The sequence below is a fragment of the Myodes glareolus genome, chromosome 11, assembly GCF_982192425.1.
Source record: "Myodes glareolus chromosome 11, mMyoGla1.1, whole genome shotgun sequence".
NCBI classification, from domain to species: domain Eukaryota; kingdom Metazoa; phylum Chordata; class Mammalia; order Rodentia; family Cricetidae; genus Myodes; species Myodes glareolus.
The window spans coordinates 10010321-10026739 of NC_142036.1; positions in this window are offsets into that span (position 1 = coordinate 10010321).

The following is a 16419-nucleotide window of genomic DNA, read 5'->3' on the forward strand; positions in this document are numbered from 1 at the left end:
GTCGGAGACCCACATTGGAGCACCAGACTGAACCCCCCGAGGTCCAAATAAGGAGCAGAAGGAGGAAGAACATGAAAAACGAAATCAGTACTGAGAGGGATGCTATCACCCACTGATACAAGGGAACGGATCTAATGAGAGTTTATCAAGGCCAGTTGGACTGGGACTGAACGAGGAGGTGATCTAACCAGATTCTCGGAATTTGGCCGGATTCTCTGACTGTGGCTGGCTCAAAGTCTTTCTGAAAAGCCATTGACTATGATACTGGGACCTGTTTCCTCTGCATATACTGGATTTTGGGGATCCAGTCTGTTTGGACACTCACCTTCCTGGACCTGGAGGGAGGGGAAAGGAACTGGAACTTCCCACAGGGCAGGAAACCCTGACTGCCCTAAGGGACGAAGAGGGAGGAGGAGAGGGAGTGGGGGGAGTGGGAGGGTGTTGGGAGGAGGGGCGGAAATGGAAACTTTTATAATTTAATAAAATTTACTAAAAAAAAAAAGAAATTCAAGATTCCTGATGGCCTTCACTCTCACCTTCATCCTCACAAAATATGTGCACATCAGATATGGGTGTAAACTGGCTGTGTGTGAGGCTCCATCATCGAGACTGTGAGGACAATGCAGCCAGTGTCACTCACTGATCTTCAGTTAGCTGCTGGCAGTTCCTAATCTACTCAACAGATAAAATGCCATTTGTTTTCTTCTTTAATATTTATTTGTAGTTTTATTCATATAATTTCCCAATTTAAGGTGCCAAGGGAATTTTCTTTTAATATGCTCATCTATTTTCTTTCCTGCAGGCTCTTTTCTAAGGCTTATTTACACTGCCTCTCAGCAAACATGATAGGGAGTTTCTACTGTAAAATATGAGACAGATTCTTTACCTGAGAATCATGTATGCTCAAGTTTGGATTCTACAGGAACCTGGAATAACTGATGATTTCTCACTGTGTGTTGGGACCCTATGGACAGTGTCACTGTGAAAGAACAGATAAGCAATGGAAACAAGAGTATGTTACTTTTTCAGTGAAAATGTGATGATACCTGAGAACTGATCAAGGCATGCTCAGATTATCTTGAATTATTCTCACATTTGATGATGTCATAACTAAGTCTGGGATGATCTGGTGTTCTGTGAGTTCTAGAAAAATGGCAGGACAAGAACTGAGGATTGATAAGTTCAGCCATTAGGCAAAGCATCTGGAAGTTGCAGAAAGGAGACATGAATGCTCTTACAATGCAAATGCATCTTCTGTGCAGTGCCCTTCCAGTATCAGGTCCATACAGTTCTGTGAGGAATTTGTTCATGACCAACAGGAAACCGAGATTTCTATCATGGCTACAACAGCACACTGTCACAACAGGACTATTTAATGCCTCAGAAACTGGAAAATGGTCAAGCCAGGACGATATTGGATACTGACCACTGTTGTGATTGCCTCTTATTTCCACCAGAATTCTTGGTTAATTCTTTTTAAAAGCTTTGTTAATGGATTTGTTCAGAGAGCTGAGGACCACCGTTCTTTTACTTCATGTATGATCATGAACAAAATGTGAATCCTCAGTGTGGGAACTGAGAGTACTGGGTGGAAGACTGCTACTCAAAGTAAACAAAAAGTGAAATCAAATACTACTAAATATCTGTGTTTCCAGAAAGAGTTCAATAACCAGGCTGAGTTTTCCATAAGGCACATGTTACCATCACAGACCCCATCTTCCCGTCTTGACTCTGTTGCCCCTGAGTTAAATTGTTGGTGAAGTTGTGCAAGAATGTGTTGATGCTTCCTATGGGTCATCTCAGACACCACAAGGTCACTTTCCACATTGTTCTGTTTGTAGACTAGATAGAGAAATCACCAACATTGTTTCATATTACAAAGGAGATATATATATATATATATATATATATATATATATATATTTACCTGAATGAAGAGTCCACGAGTTTAAGTTGGTGGTTTACAGATCTGTTAGTGATTAGCTATATTGTGAATATTTACTTCCTCTTTGATGTCTTCTGTACACCTAAGGTTATACATCTGATGACAGATGCATGTGTGTGATGAAGAAGGAGACTCCTGGTGTGGCCACACTCTGAAGTCATGTGCTCCCCATGATAGACCATAGGATTTTACATGGTCTGAAAACACCAGGATCAATATAGGGATAGCCAACTACATTGATATAATAAATTTAAGGCATGGCATGGGACAATTTCATACTGATATTTCTCAAGGAGGCAATTTGAAATACCAAATATGTGGGAGGGAACAAAGGAAAGCCTATAGCTTCTCTCAATTTCTAGGGAAGAGTTACAGAAAATATTGATCCTATGACTCAGGTTTTCTTCTGAAGAAAATTAGTATTATGGTGCTTTAAACAGTTGTAAACATGATTGTCTGAAAACCAGGCTTTCTTGCTGAACTGGAAACACATAACTCTGTTATCTCGGAACCATAATAGTATAAATGAGCCTCGGGGTGTTTGAGTGTTGAATATTTACAGGACACAACCACATTAAGTGTAATTTTTTTTATTTATTTAACTTTTTGAAAAGAAAACCAACCATCTTTAATCACCAGTACCAGTTTCCACTCCCTCTCCACCCCCCATTCCCTTCAACTAACCCCTACCACATGCCCCATATATTCCTCACAGAATGTAAGGCACATTACTTTAGGGAAGGTCAAAGGCCTCCCTACTATATCTAATTGAACAAGGTATCCGTGGAAAGAGTTTGGGTTCCCAAAAAGTCAGTACAACCAGTTAGGGTAAATCCTGGTGCCACCGTCAGTGGTCCTGCAGTCTGTTTCAACCATACAACCGTCAGTCATATTCAGAGGATCTAGTTGGGACCTATGCTGTTTCCTTTCCTGTCTGGCTGTAGTTGGTGAGCTCCCATTAGCTCAGGTAAACTGTTTCAGTGGGTGTTTCCATCATGGTCTTGGCCTCTCTGCTCATATTCTCACGACTCCAACTCTTTTTTAATTTTTTTATTAATTAAAAATTTCCTCCTCCTCCCCATCTCACTTTTCCCTCACCATCCTCCCATACCCTCCAACTCCAGTCCTAAGAGCAGTCAGGGTTCCCTGCCCCGCGGGAAGTCCAAAGTCCACCCCTCTCCATCCAGGTCTAGGAAGGTGAGCATCCAAACAAACCAGGCTCCCACAAAGCCAGTCCATGCAACAGAATCAAAACCAGTGCCATTTATTACAAAAGTATTTGCTCAACTATGTTCATAGCAGCACTATTTGCAATAGCCAGAACCTGGAAACAACCTAGGTGCCCCTCAACAGAAGAATGGTTAAAGAAGTTGTGGAACATATACACTTTAGAGTTTTACTCAGCCGTAAACAACAATTACATCTTGAATTTTGCACATGCATATGGACGGAAATAGAAAATGCTTTACGGAGTGAGGTAACCCAGACCCAAATATGAATATGGTATATACTCACTCTTCCAACTCTTCAACTGGACTTTGGGATACCAGCCCAGTGATCTACTGCAGGTTTCTGCCTTTATTTCTATTAGTTGTTAAATAAAGGTTCTTTGTTGACAATTAAGATATTCATCAGTGTGACTACAGGACAAAACCAGGTAGGCCACCCTCTTCCTTATTGCTTAGTTTCTTAGCTGGGGCCATCATTGTGGATTTCTGAGAATTTCTCTAGTGTCAGGATTCTTGATAACCCAATAATGACTCTTTCAATCAAAATATCTCTTTCCTTGCTCTCATCTCTGTCTTTTATCTCAGCTAACCCATTCCCTCAAGTTCTTCTCCCCACTTCCCTTCTCTCCTCCTTTTACCCGTCTACCCTATCTTCTGTCAGGCAATCTTATCTTCCTTTTCCAGGTGGATCTATGTATGTTTTCCTTAGGGTTCACCTTGATACTTAGCTTCTCTAGAATCACGAACTATAGACTCATTACATTTTGCTTTACAGCTAGTATCCACTTTCAAGCTATTTCAAAACACAGAAATATCACTCTTGGGCATATACCCAAAAGATGCTCAATATAATTAGAAGAGTAATTGTTCAACTATGTTCATAGCAACATTATTTGTATAAGCAATAACAAGGAAACAACCTGGAAGGTCCTCAACTGAAGAATAGATAAAGAAAGTACATCTACACAATGGAGTACTACTCAGCAGTCAAAAACAATGACATCTTGAAATTTGCATGGAAATGGGAAAAAACACCCTGAGTGATGTAACTCAGACCCAGAAAGATGACCATGGTATGTACTCACTTGTAAGTGGATACAGGGTATATTTACTTGAATTCTGTCATCGCTACAGTGACCACCATAAATGTCAATTCTTCCCTGAGCATAGCATACCATTTTGAGCCTAGGTCAAGAGAACATATAGAGAAGGAAAATGCAAACAGGATCTCATTATGCTCAGGAAAATCACACAGTTGTGACACTACAGCTCTGGAAGGGGAGCCAAGTCTTGATTTTCAGGTCTGTCCATTTAATGATAAACACTGAACACAGACCATTCCCCATGGAAGTGAGAATGAGCTGGATTTTACTTTTTTGTTGTTGTTCATTTGCAAGGCAATATAAGACAAAGAAAACATGCTGAGTTTGTAAGTGGATATGAGTAAGACGGAAGGTAGACATGTGAAACAGCTTCCTGAACAGAACATATGTGTTTAGAGGTTTCCTGTGGGAGGTGCAGCTTGTGGAGTCTGGAGGAGGATTGTTATAGTCTGGGGCAACCCTGTGACTATACTGTGTGGCTCTAGATTCACCTTATGTGATTAGTATATGCAGTGGGTCAGCCAGGCCCCAGGGAATGGACTAGAGTGGATCTCATATATGTAAGGCTGGTGTCTCCATACAATATACAAATTCTGTCAAGGACCAATTGAACATCTCTGGAGATAATTATAAGAACACTCTGTACCTCATAATGGATAGTCTGAAAGTCTATGATAAACCAAGTATTGCTGTGTCAAAATGCACATTGGGGAGAATAAGCATGAACCTAGACACAAGCCTCCCTGCAGGGCATCCTTATGAACAGAAGGGAGCAGTGAGAAAGCAGGTCAAAGTCACCCTGAACAAGAGCACAGGGACATGAAGCAGAAGTCCATATGTCTGAGCTGCCTCTGTACATCACTTAGAAAATCTCTTTACAAGTGTGGTGTGTTGACATATTTGAATTGAGCAAATATAAAACAGCATTTTCAATTATGATGAAATATTATGATGTTTATATTTAAATATAGGTATACTCTGACCTAAACAAGATAGAGACCATAGTGTAGGGAAGAACTGACTGTACTGTGGGCACCAAGATCAGATGTGGAAACAATTTAGGAATCTAAAAAGTGGACTTTCCTAGACTAATGGTGGAAACAGTATAGAATTCAAGTTAAACAGTAAGGTTAAACATGGTCAGTGATCCATAAATCCAGGAAAGCTTTATATTCAGCGTAGTCCTCATACAATGCGTGCACATCAGAACAAACACCGAACAAGTTGTCTAGCTTGTGATAAGATGTGTAGAAAGTCATTGATCCTGAGAAGACTCCAGCTTGGAGACTAGGAGAGCAGTGCAGCTGGTGACAGCAGCTGAGCTTCAGGTATTAGTCCTGCTCACCAGGTAAGGCAGCTTTGTGTGTCACCTCCATTTCTAAGACAGTTGTTGGATCACTTTGTTTGTTGGAGTTGGCAGAATGTTCAGTGATGTTAGGGACTGCTGTGTGTTGGAATCATTTCTCTTTTCATTTTTCCTTTTATATATTTATTTGTATGCTTTTTCCATACAGACAACTGAATTCACCAGCACTAAAAAATTTTCCTTTTAATATACATTCACTCTTTCCTATAGTTTCTCTCTTTTACACACCTTCATCTCATATCTGTTCCCATGAGGGTGTGCTGTGTGTCCTCTATATAGAAATTAAAGGTTCAGTTCCTTAATATTACCATTAAAATCAATTTTTTAAAAATATGATACAAATTGTTAATGTCCTTGCAGAAAGGGACGAATCTTCTCAAAAGCAAAAATATATAGAGTTTAGACATGTATCTCTTGGAAACAAAACATAGGAAAGTAAGGAAGGAAGAAAGAAAGGAAGGACAAATGGAAAGAAGGAAGAAAGGAAGGAAGGAAGGAAGGAAGGAAAGAAGACGCCTTGTTCACTTCATTTGAGAAAACCACAGAAATAGGGAAGAAGTTGGAGAGGCTATGAGTATGCAAATAAAGACTGATAACCTGGAGTGAAAGGAATGAAAGTGAGAGGAACATTCCTAACAGTCTCTGTTTCTATGGAAGTTCTAGGAAGAATTAAAGGAATTGTCCTTGAGGCACAGGAGGCATAGGGAATCCTTCACCCAGAACTGGACCTTCCAGGTGCTTCATAGTAGTGCAGATTCCATGAGAAGTGGGGGATTTGTTCAACAAATACAGTTACACTGTCAGGGCAGGTTGAAAACAAAACAAAATAAAATAAACAAATAAAAAAACCCCAATGAGATAGGGATGTCACCAGCATTCATAGAGACAGTGCAGATTTAAAGGAATCCAATTTGAGAGGATAGGAAGACACTACTAGTTAACAAGCTGCTCCTCAGAACACTGGAGTAGGAGGCCTTTAATGTTCTACAGTGATGGTCTTTAAGTACACTATACTATTTTGAAAACATACTTTTCATATTTTCTAAGAACTAATGCATTTTTAAGTGTATCTTGGCAATATTCTTACTCAACATTTTCTTTACAATTTCTTTACCTTGTCCCTCCCTACACATTTCTTCCCAAATTCATGTTCTCTTTTTATAACTCAACAAATCCAAATAGTATTGTCATATGCTTGTGGGTGTGGAGTCACCTAATGGGCAGAGACAATCAACCAAAGCTACACATGCAATTAAAATGAATCTGCATGCACCAGAAGTCATCCTTGAATGCAGAGAGTGTGTGACTGTTCACTGTTAAGAATAGACAACTGTGTGAGTGCTTGTCCACAGTCAGATGTCTATATCAAAACTCCCAGATCCCCCACATTCCTGCCCCTCCATATTCCTTCCCTAGGCACAAGAAACATCACTGAAGAGGGGGTTGAAAGAATGAAAGTACCATAAAATGGGAGGAGATCTGTGACATGGTTACCTCTGCACATTGCATGGTCATAACACACATGTGTTCCAGTTCAAGATATGTACAAAACCATTCCATTTGAACAGTCCAGCATGTAGAGAAAAGGCGCTGTACATGCCAAACCTACTTGAGAGCCTCAATATTTTTACTGAGATAATTATGCTTCAAAATTAAAACCTGTTATAACATTTTTAAAAATTATAACACAGTAATGTTCAAAGATCAGCAGAACTATGAGAAAATCTACTATTTGTTTTTAGCCATGGAGCATATACTAACACTGTCTTCTATACTTGCATTAATATGATAGTGCTTCTCTCAGCCTTGGTCAGTGAAGCCTCTTTCTGAAGTATGTGACATGTAAAGCATGGACCCATGACTACCCTAATAATGAAAATAAGTGACTGCTGAATACTCACCTCAAAACAAACATATTATGTATGTTCTGAAGCCCAAGAAAGGTAGCAAGAGACTTCTGGAGAAATGTGATACAGTTGAGTACTGTCTTTAGATACAGTGTAGCCATAACAATCTTACACATATAGCAGAAACAACTTACTGTATGTAGCAAGAAACAAAGGAACCAAAGGAAGTGATGGAAGAAAGAATGTGGGAGAGAGTGTGAGGCTAGAGGGGAGAGGAAATGAGGAAGCAGAAGTTTAGCAAGTAGGCAGGGAAGAAGGGGAGCAAAAAAAAAAAACAGAAAGAAAAAAAAACACATTAAGAATAGGTTTGGCAAGTGGTGAGTTGATTCGGGCCACGGCAGGGGCCCCGGCGAGGGGGAGCTGGGACTTTCCCCGACCCCATAGACTCCCAGGTTAGCCTGCCCTGCTGGCTCCACCCTGCTAGCCTCCCGCCAGCCATCCCTGCTTCCATCCAGAGGGCCTTCCGAGTGGTGAGTTGATTCGGGCCACGGCAGGGGCCCCGGCGAGGGGGAGCTAGGACTTTCCCCGACCCCATAGACTCCCAGGTCAGCCTGCCCTGCTGGCTCCACCCTGCTAGCTTTCCGCCAGCCATCCCAGCTTCCATCCAGAGGGCCTTCCGAGTGGTGAGTTGATTCGGGCCACGGCAGGGGCCCCGGCGAGGGGGAGCTAGGACTTTCCCCGACCCCATAGACTCCCAGGTCAGCCTGCAGTGCTGTGTCCACACTGCTAGGCTCTCTTGCCTGCCATCCCAGCTTCCTTCCAGGTACAAATTTCTATATTTCTCCCCTCCCACTGAGGCCATAAAATTTCCCCAGTTCAGCTGCCTTGCACACTGGGCCTGCTCTGTAGGGGCATCCCGGAAAGAGGGAGTGCCTGTGCTTCAATACCCTGCCTGGGGAAAGGTAGGCATTCTATCAGTGAACTCCCTGCCCAACAAGGGAACCTGACCCGATACCAGAAGCTCCAATAGAGAGCATTGGATCGAAGAGATGGGCAGACGCCAAGGCAAGACCTCATACAAAAATCTGAAAAACAACATGAAAACACCAGATCCCAAGGACCCTACAACAGAAGGATTTGAACACTCTAACCCAGATGAAGTGGAAAAAAGTGCCATTATGAAAGCAATAGAGTCCCTTAAACAGGATATGAATAACTCCCTTAAAGAATTGGATGAGAAATATAACAAAAAGTTTGAAGAAATAAGTAAATCCGTGAGTGATACCCTGAGAAACCAAGAAAAAACAATCAAACAAGTAAAGGAAACAGTCCAAGAATTGAAAACTGAAATGGAGGCAATGAAGAAAACACAAAACGAGAACCGGCTGGATATGGAAAACCTAGGTAAACGAGCGGAGACTACAGAATCAAGCATAACCAATAGAATACAAGAGATAGAAGAACGAATTTCAGATTCTGAAGATACCATAGAGAAAATAAATGCTCTGGTCAAAGAAAACGGCAAATCCAACAAATTCTCTTCACAAAACATTCAGGAAATCTGGGACACAATAAAAAAACCAAATCTAAGAATAATAGGGATTGAAGAAGGAGAAGAACTGCAGATCAAAGGCCCAGAAAATATATTCAACAAAATTATAGAAGAAAACTTTCCCAACCTAAAGAACGATATTCCTATGAAGGTTCAAGAAGCATACAGAACACCGAATAGATTGGATCAGAAAAAAACATCCCCGCGTCATATAATAATCAAAACACAAAACATAAATATTAAAGAAAAAATTTTAAGAGCTGCAAAGGAAAAAGGTCAAGTAACTTATAAAGGTAAACCTATCAGGCTTACACCGGATTTCTCTATGGAAACCATGAAAGCCAGAAGATCCTGGATAGAGGTACTGCAGAAACTAAGAGACCATGGATGCAAACCTAGACTAATATACCCTGCCAAGCTACTGTTCACTATCAACGGAGAAAACAAAATATTCCAGGATAAAAACAAATTTAAACAATACGTAGCTACTAATCCAGCCTTACAGAGAATATTAGAAGGAAAATCACTACCGAAGGAATCCAACATTCCCAACACGGCCTACAATAACTCGAACATCTAGCGACCATTCACAAGCACAAATTAAAGAAGAAAAACACATATACTCTACTACCTAACAAAAAAAAAATGACCGGAGTCAACAACCACTGGTCATTAATATCACTTAATATCAATGGACTCAATTCACCTATAAAGAGGCACAGACTTAGAGATTGGATACGAAAACAGGATCCAACATTCTGCTGTCTACAAGAAACACACCTCAACCACAAAGACAGACACCTACTCAGAGTAAAGGGTTGGGAAAAGGTTTTCCAAGCAAATGGACCTAAGAAACAAGCGGGCGTGGCCATTCTAATATCTAACAAAATCGACTTCAAACTAAAATCAATCAGAAGAAATGGAGATGGACATTTCATACTCATAACTGGAACAATTCATCAGGAGGAAGTCTCAATCCTGAATATCTATGCTCCTAATATAAAGGCACCCACATATGTAAAAGAAACTCTTCTAGAACTCAAGGCGGTCATCAAACCACACACACTAATAGTAGGAGACTTCAACACTCCTCTCTCACCAATGGACAGGTCAATCAGACAGAAACCAAACAGAGAATTGAGAGACCTATTGGAGGTATTGAATCAAATGGACTTAACAGACATCTATAGAACACTACACCCAAATAGGAAAGAATATACCTTTTTCTCTGCAGCTCATGGAACCTTCTCGAAAATTGACCACATACTCGGTAACAAAGTAAACTTCCACAGATACAAAAAAATATTAGTAACTACCTGTGTCTTGTCAGATCACCATGGACTAAAATTAGAATTCAACAACAATGCTCCCCCCAGGAAGCCAACAAACTCATGGAAACTGAACAGTCAACTACTAAATCACCCCTGGGTCAAGGAAGAAATAAAGAAAGAAATTAAACTCTTCCTTGAATTTAATGAAAACAAAGACACAACATACTCAAACCTATGGGACACTATGAAAGCAGTGCTAAGAGGAAAGTTCATAGCACTAAGTGCCCAATTAAAGAAAGCGGAGAAAGCACACATTGGAGAATTAACAGCACAATTGAAAGATCTAGAAAAAAAAGAAGCTGATTCACCCAGGAGGTCTAGAAGACTGGAAATAATCAAACTGAGGGCTGAAATCAACAAAATAGATATAGAGAAAACAATCCAAAGAATCAATGAATCAAGAAGCTGGTTCTTGGAGAAAATCAACAAGATTGACAAACCCCTAGCCAAGTTAATCAAACGGCAGAGAGAGAACATGCAAATTAATAAGATCAGAAATGAAAAGGGGGACATAACCACAGACACAGAGGAAATTCAGAGAATCATTAGATCTTACTATGAAAGTTTATATGCCACAAAGTTGGAAAATGTAAAAGAAATGGACATTTTTTTAGATAAGTACCATATACCAAAGTTGAACCAAGAACAGGTGAACAATCTAAATAGACCTGTTAGTCACGAAGAATTAGAAGCTGTTATCAAAAATCTCCCTACCAAAAAAAGCCCAGGACCAGATGGTTTCAATGCAGAATTCTACCAGAACTTCCAGGAAGAGCTAATACCTATACTCCTTAACGTATTCCACAATATAGAAACAGAAGAGTCATTGCCTAACTCCTTTTATGAAGCTACAGTTACCCTAATATCAAAACCACACAAAGACACAACCAAGAAAGAGAATTACAGGCCAATCTCACTCATGAACATCGACGCGAAAATTCTCAATAAAATACTGGCAAACCGAATCCAAGAGCACATTAGAAAAATTATCCATTATGATCAAGTCGGCTTCATTCCAGAGATACAGGGCTGGTTCAACATACGCAAATCTATCAATGTAATCCATCATATAAATAAACTGAAAGAAAAAAACCATATGATCATCTCACTAGATGCTAAAAAAGCATTTGACAAAATTCAACACCCATTTATGATAAAGGTGTTGGAGAGACTGGGGATACAAGGATCATACCTAAATATAATAAAAGCAATATACAGCAAGCCGACAGCTAACATCAAACTGAATGGAGAGAAACTCAAAGCCTTTCCACTAAAATCAGGAACGCGACAAGGCTGTCCACTCTCTCCATACCTCTTCAATATAGTGCTTGAAGTTCTAGCAATAGCAATAAGACAACATAAGGAGATCAAGGGGATTCGAATTGGAAAGGATGAAGTTAAACTTTCGTTATTTGCTGACGATATGATAGTTTACATAAGTGACCCCAAAAACTCTACCAAAGAACTCCTACAGCTGATAAACACCTTTAGTAACGTGGCAGTATACAAGATCAACTCCAAAAAATCAGTGGCCCTCCTATACACAAAGGATAAAGAAGCAGAGAGGGAAATCAGAGAAGCATCACCTTTCATGATAGCCACAAATAGCATAAAATATCTTGGGGTTACTCTAACCAAGGAAGTGAAAGACCTATTTGACAAAAACTTTAAGTCTTTGAAGAAAGAAATTGAGGAGGATACCAGAAAATGGAAAGACCTCCCCTGCTCTTGGATTGGGAGAATCAACATAGTAAAAATGGCAATTCTACCAAAAGCAATCTATAGATTCAATGCAATCCCCATCAAAATCCCATCAAACTTCTTCACAGACCTTGAGAGAACAATAATCAAGTTTATATGGCAAAACAAAAAACCCAGGATAGCCAAAACAATCTTATATAATAAAAGAACTTCTGGAGGCATTACCATCCCTGACTTCAAACTCTATTATAGAGCTACAGTATTGAAAACAGCTTGGTATTGGCATAAGAACAGAGAAGTCGACCTATGGAATCGAATAGAAGACCCAGATATTAACCCACAAACTTATGAACACCTAATTTTCGACAAGAGAGCTAAAGGTATACAATGGAAGAAGGAAAGCATCTTTAACAAATGGTGCTGGCATAACTGGATGTCAACCTGTAAAAAAATGAAAGTAGATCCATATCTATCACCATGCACAAAAATCAAGTCCAAATGGATTAAAGACATCAACATTAGTCCGTCCACTTTGAACCTGATAGAAGAGAAAGTGGGAAGTAGTCTACAAGATTTAGGCACAGGATGCCTCTTCCTAAGCAGGACCCCAGCAGCACAGACAATAAGAGAAACAATGAATAAATGGGATCTACTGAAACTGGGAAGCTTCTGTAAAGCAAAGGACACTGTCAGTAGGACAAAAAGGCTGCCTTCTGACTGGGAGAAGATCTTCACCAACCCCTCATCAGACAAAGGTCTGATCTCCAAAATATACAAAGAACTCAAGAAACTAGACACTAAAACTCTAATTAACCCAATTAAAAAATGGGGTACTGAACTGAACAGAGAATTCACAACAGATGAACTTCGAATGGCCAGAAGACACTTAAGGTCATGCTCAACCTCCTTAGCGATCAGGGAAATGCAAATCAAAACCACTTTGAGATACCATCTTACACCTGTCAGAATAGCTAAAGTCAAAAACACCAATGATATCCTATGCTGGAGAGGATGTGGGGTGAGGGGAACACTCATCCATTGTTGGTGGGAATGCAAACTCGTGCAGCCACTGTGGAAATCAGTGTGGCGGTTTCTCAGGAAACTGGGAGTCAACCTCCCTCAGGACCCAGCAATTCCACTCTTGGGAATATACCCTAAAGATTCCCGATCATACTACAAAAGCATTTGTTCTACTATGTTCATAGCAGCACTATTTGTAATAGCCAGAACCTGGAAACAGCCTAGGTGCCCCTCAATAGAAGAATGGTTAAAAAAGGTGTGGAACATATACACATTAGAGTTTTACTCAGCGGTAAAAAACAATGACATCTTGAATTTTGCATGCAAATGGATGGAAATAGAAAACGCTTTACTGAGTGAGGTAAGCCAGACCCAAAAAGAGGAACACGGTATGTTTTCACTCATAAGTGGATTCTAACCATAATTAAAGGTCTTTGAGCCTATTATTCGTGATCCTAGAGAAGCTAAATAAGAAGATGAACCTGATGAAGATTATTTAGCTATCCACCAGGAGGTAGGAAATAGACAAGAGTCCCAGGTAACCTCGGGTGCATGGGGGGGAGGGAGGGTCGATGGAAGGGGAGAAGGTTAGAGAGAAGGGAGTAGGGGAAGAAAGGGGAAAGCTTGGTGGCCTGGGATGGGGGGGGAGGGAGGAAGGATGAACAAGGGATCAGGGAAGATTATATTTCAACTAAGGGACCCATTTTAGGGTTTACAGGAGACTTGATTATATATGGGATCCCAGGTCCAAGGAGAGATCCCCCAGATTGCTCTCTGGACAGAGGAGTGGGTGCCTGAATCGGCCGTGGCCCATGTCCATACTGATGTATATTTTGCTTATCACCATAGATCCTGCATCTGACGAAGGACGGCGATACAGTCGGAGACCCACATTGCAGCACGGGACTGAGCCCCCCGAGGTCCAAATGAAGAGCAGAAGGAGGAAGAACATGAAAAACGAAATCAGTACTGCGAGGGATGCTATCACCCACTGATACAAGGGAACGGATCTGATGAGAGTTTACCAAGGCCAGTTGGACTGGGACTGAAAGAGGACGTGATCTAACCAGACTCTCCGAATTTGGCCGGATTCTCTGACTGTGGCTGACCCGAAGTCTTTCTGAAAAGCCATTGACTATGACACTGGGACCTGTTTCCTCTACATATAATGGATTTTGGGGATCCAGTCTGTTTGGACACTCACCTTCCTGGACCTGGAGGGAGGGGAAAGGAACTGGAACTTCCCACAGGGCAGGAAACCCTGACTGCCCTGGGGGACGAAGAGGGAGGAGGAGGGGGAGTAGGGGGAGTGGGAGGGTGTTGGGAGGGGGGGGTGGAAATGGAAACTTTTATAATTTAATAAAATTTACTAAAAAAAAAAAAGAATAGGTTTGGCCAGGAAAATACATTAGAAATGAGTAGCATAGGAAAGAGGGAAGTAGGAAGGACTGATTCATGGATCAGCTGGAATAAGTTTTATTCTGCCTAAATCTAAATAAAATTTATGCTTCTGTACTCACTCATAAGTGAATACTAGCTATAACCTAAGGACATTCAGTCTAGAGAGCTTAAGTAATAAGGTGAGTACAAAGAAAGATATATAGAGACCCACCTGGAAATTGGAAATGGACAGAATTGACTGTCAGGGTTGGGAGCATGGGGTGGAGGTAGAGGTGAGAGCAGGAAGAAAAGAGTAAGGGAGAGTTAAAGGGTAGAGGAGAACTTGCAGGAATGGAATGGTTGAGATTGAGGAAGAACAAAGATGACAACAAGGAAAGAGACATCTTGATTGAGGGAGTCATTATAGGGTTAGCAGAATCCTGAATCTAGAGAAATTCCAAGAAATTAAAAAGAATGACACCCCCCCCACCCAGGACCCTGAGCAATAGAGGAGAAGGGTCTGAGTTTAACTTGCCCTGTAGTCAGACTGATGATTATCTTAAATATCACCATAGAGCTTTCATCCAGCAAATGATGGAGGCAGAGACCCACATTGAAACACGGGACTGAGCTCCCAAGTCCAGTTGAAGAGTGAAAGGAATGAGAATATGAGCAAGGAAGTCAAGACCATGAAGGGTTCACCCACTGAAACAGTTTGCTTGCGCTAATGGGAGCTCATCAGCTCCAGTCGAACTGAGAAGGAACAAGAATAGGACAAAACCAGTTCCTCTGAATGGGGTCGACATTTGCATGGCTGGGGCAGAAGATCCACTGGCATGGCACATAGATTATCCCTACTGCATGTACTGGCATTTTGCCATCCTATTCTATTTGGATGTATACCTTGCTCAGCCTAGATATGATAGGGAGGGCCTTGGACCTTCCACAAGTCAATGGGACTTACCCTCTCTGATGATTAGATGGGGATAGGGTGGGAGGGTGTGTGGAGGTAATGGGAACAGGAGAGGGTGTAGAAACTTGGATTGGTAGGGTTTTTTTTAAAAAAAAATCTAATAAATTTTAAAAAACTAAAGTGAAGGACTACATCAATTCTTAATTGGATGGGAAGATGGTCCCAGATAAAGTAGCCTACAAAGTTATTTGATATTTACCAGTATTTCTTAATTATTTGCTTTCTGAATTCATTGTTTTGAGCTTCAGTTTTATAATTTATATTATTTTTCTTTATACTTTTGGATCTCTATGTATGATATAATTTTATGCAGCTCCTCCCAAATCTGGCAAACATGGGGCTCTACCAACCTTATACTTATGTGTTGTGGGAGTAACTTCCGCTGCCTCAACCAATAATCACTGAAACAGGAGCCCACAGTGCAGCGGGGAGCGACTTCTGCTCCGTCAGCCAATAGCTGCTGAAATACCAGCCCACTGGGGCATGGTATATTTCTCTTTTAAAAAGAGAAGCATTTCCAGATAAGGTCTCTCTTGGTTCCGGCTCTTGGTTCCGGTGCTCGGTCTCGGCTGCTGCTCCCGGCTCCTGCTCCAGCGACTAGGCTCCCTTCCTGACGGTTTATGGTGTATGTAAGTTTTACCCCCTGCCAAATAAATAACCCCTTAAAACATAACTGGTGTGGGATTGATTCGTTAATACTTATGTAAGCACAGTTAGTGCTGCCCATCTGTGCATGTGTGTGAACCCATGGACTGCAATATTGGAAACATACCAGTGACCATACCCTCAAAAAAGAGGAACTATATACCTTGTCCAGAAAACACATTTCCATCTGCTCCTCAGTAAGAAGTAGGGTCAAGGAATTATCAACCCTATCTATACCAGGGCTTCGGATGGCTTGGCACTAGTTATGATTATACAGACAACAGCAGCCATTATGAGTCCCTGATTGTGATGTCCATGATATGTCCA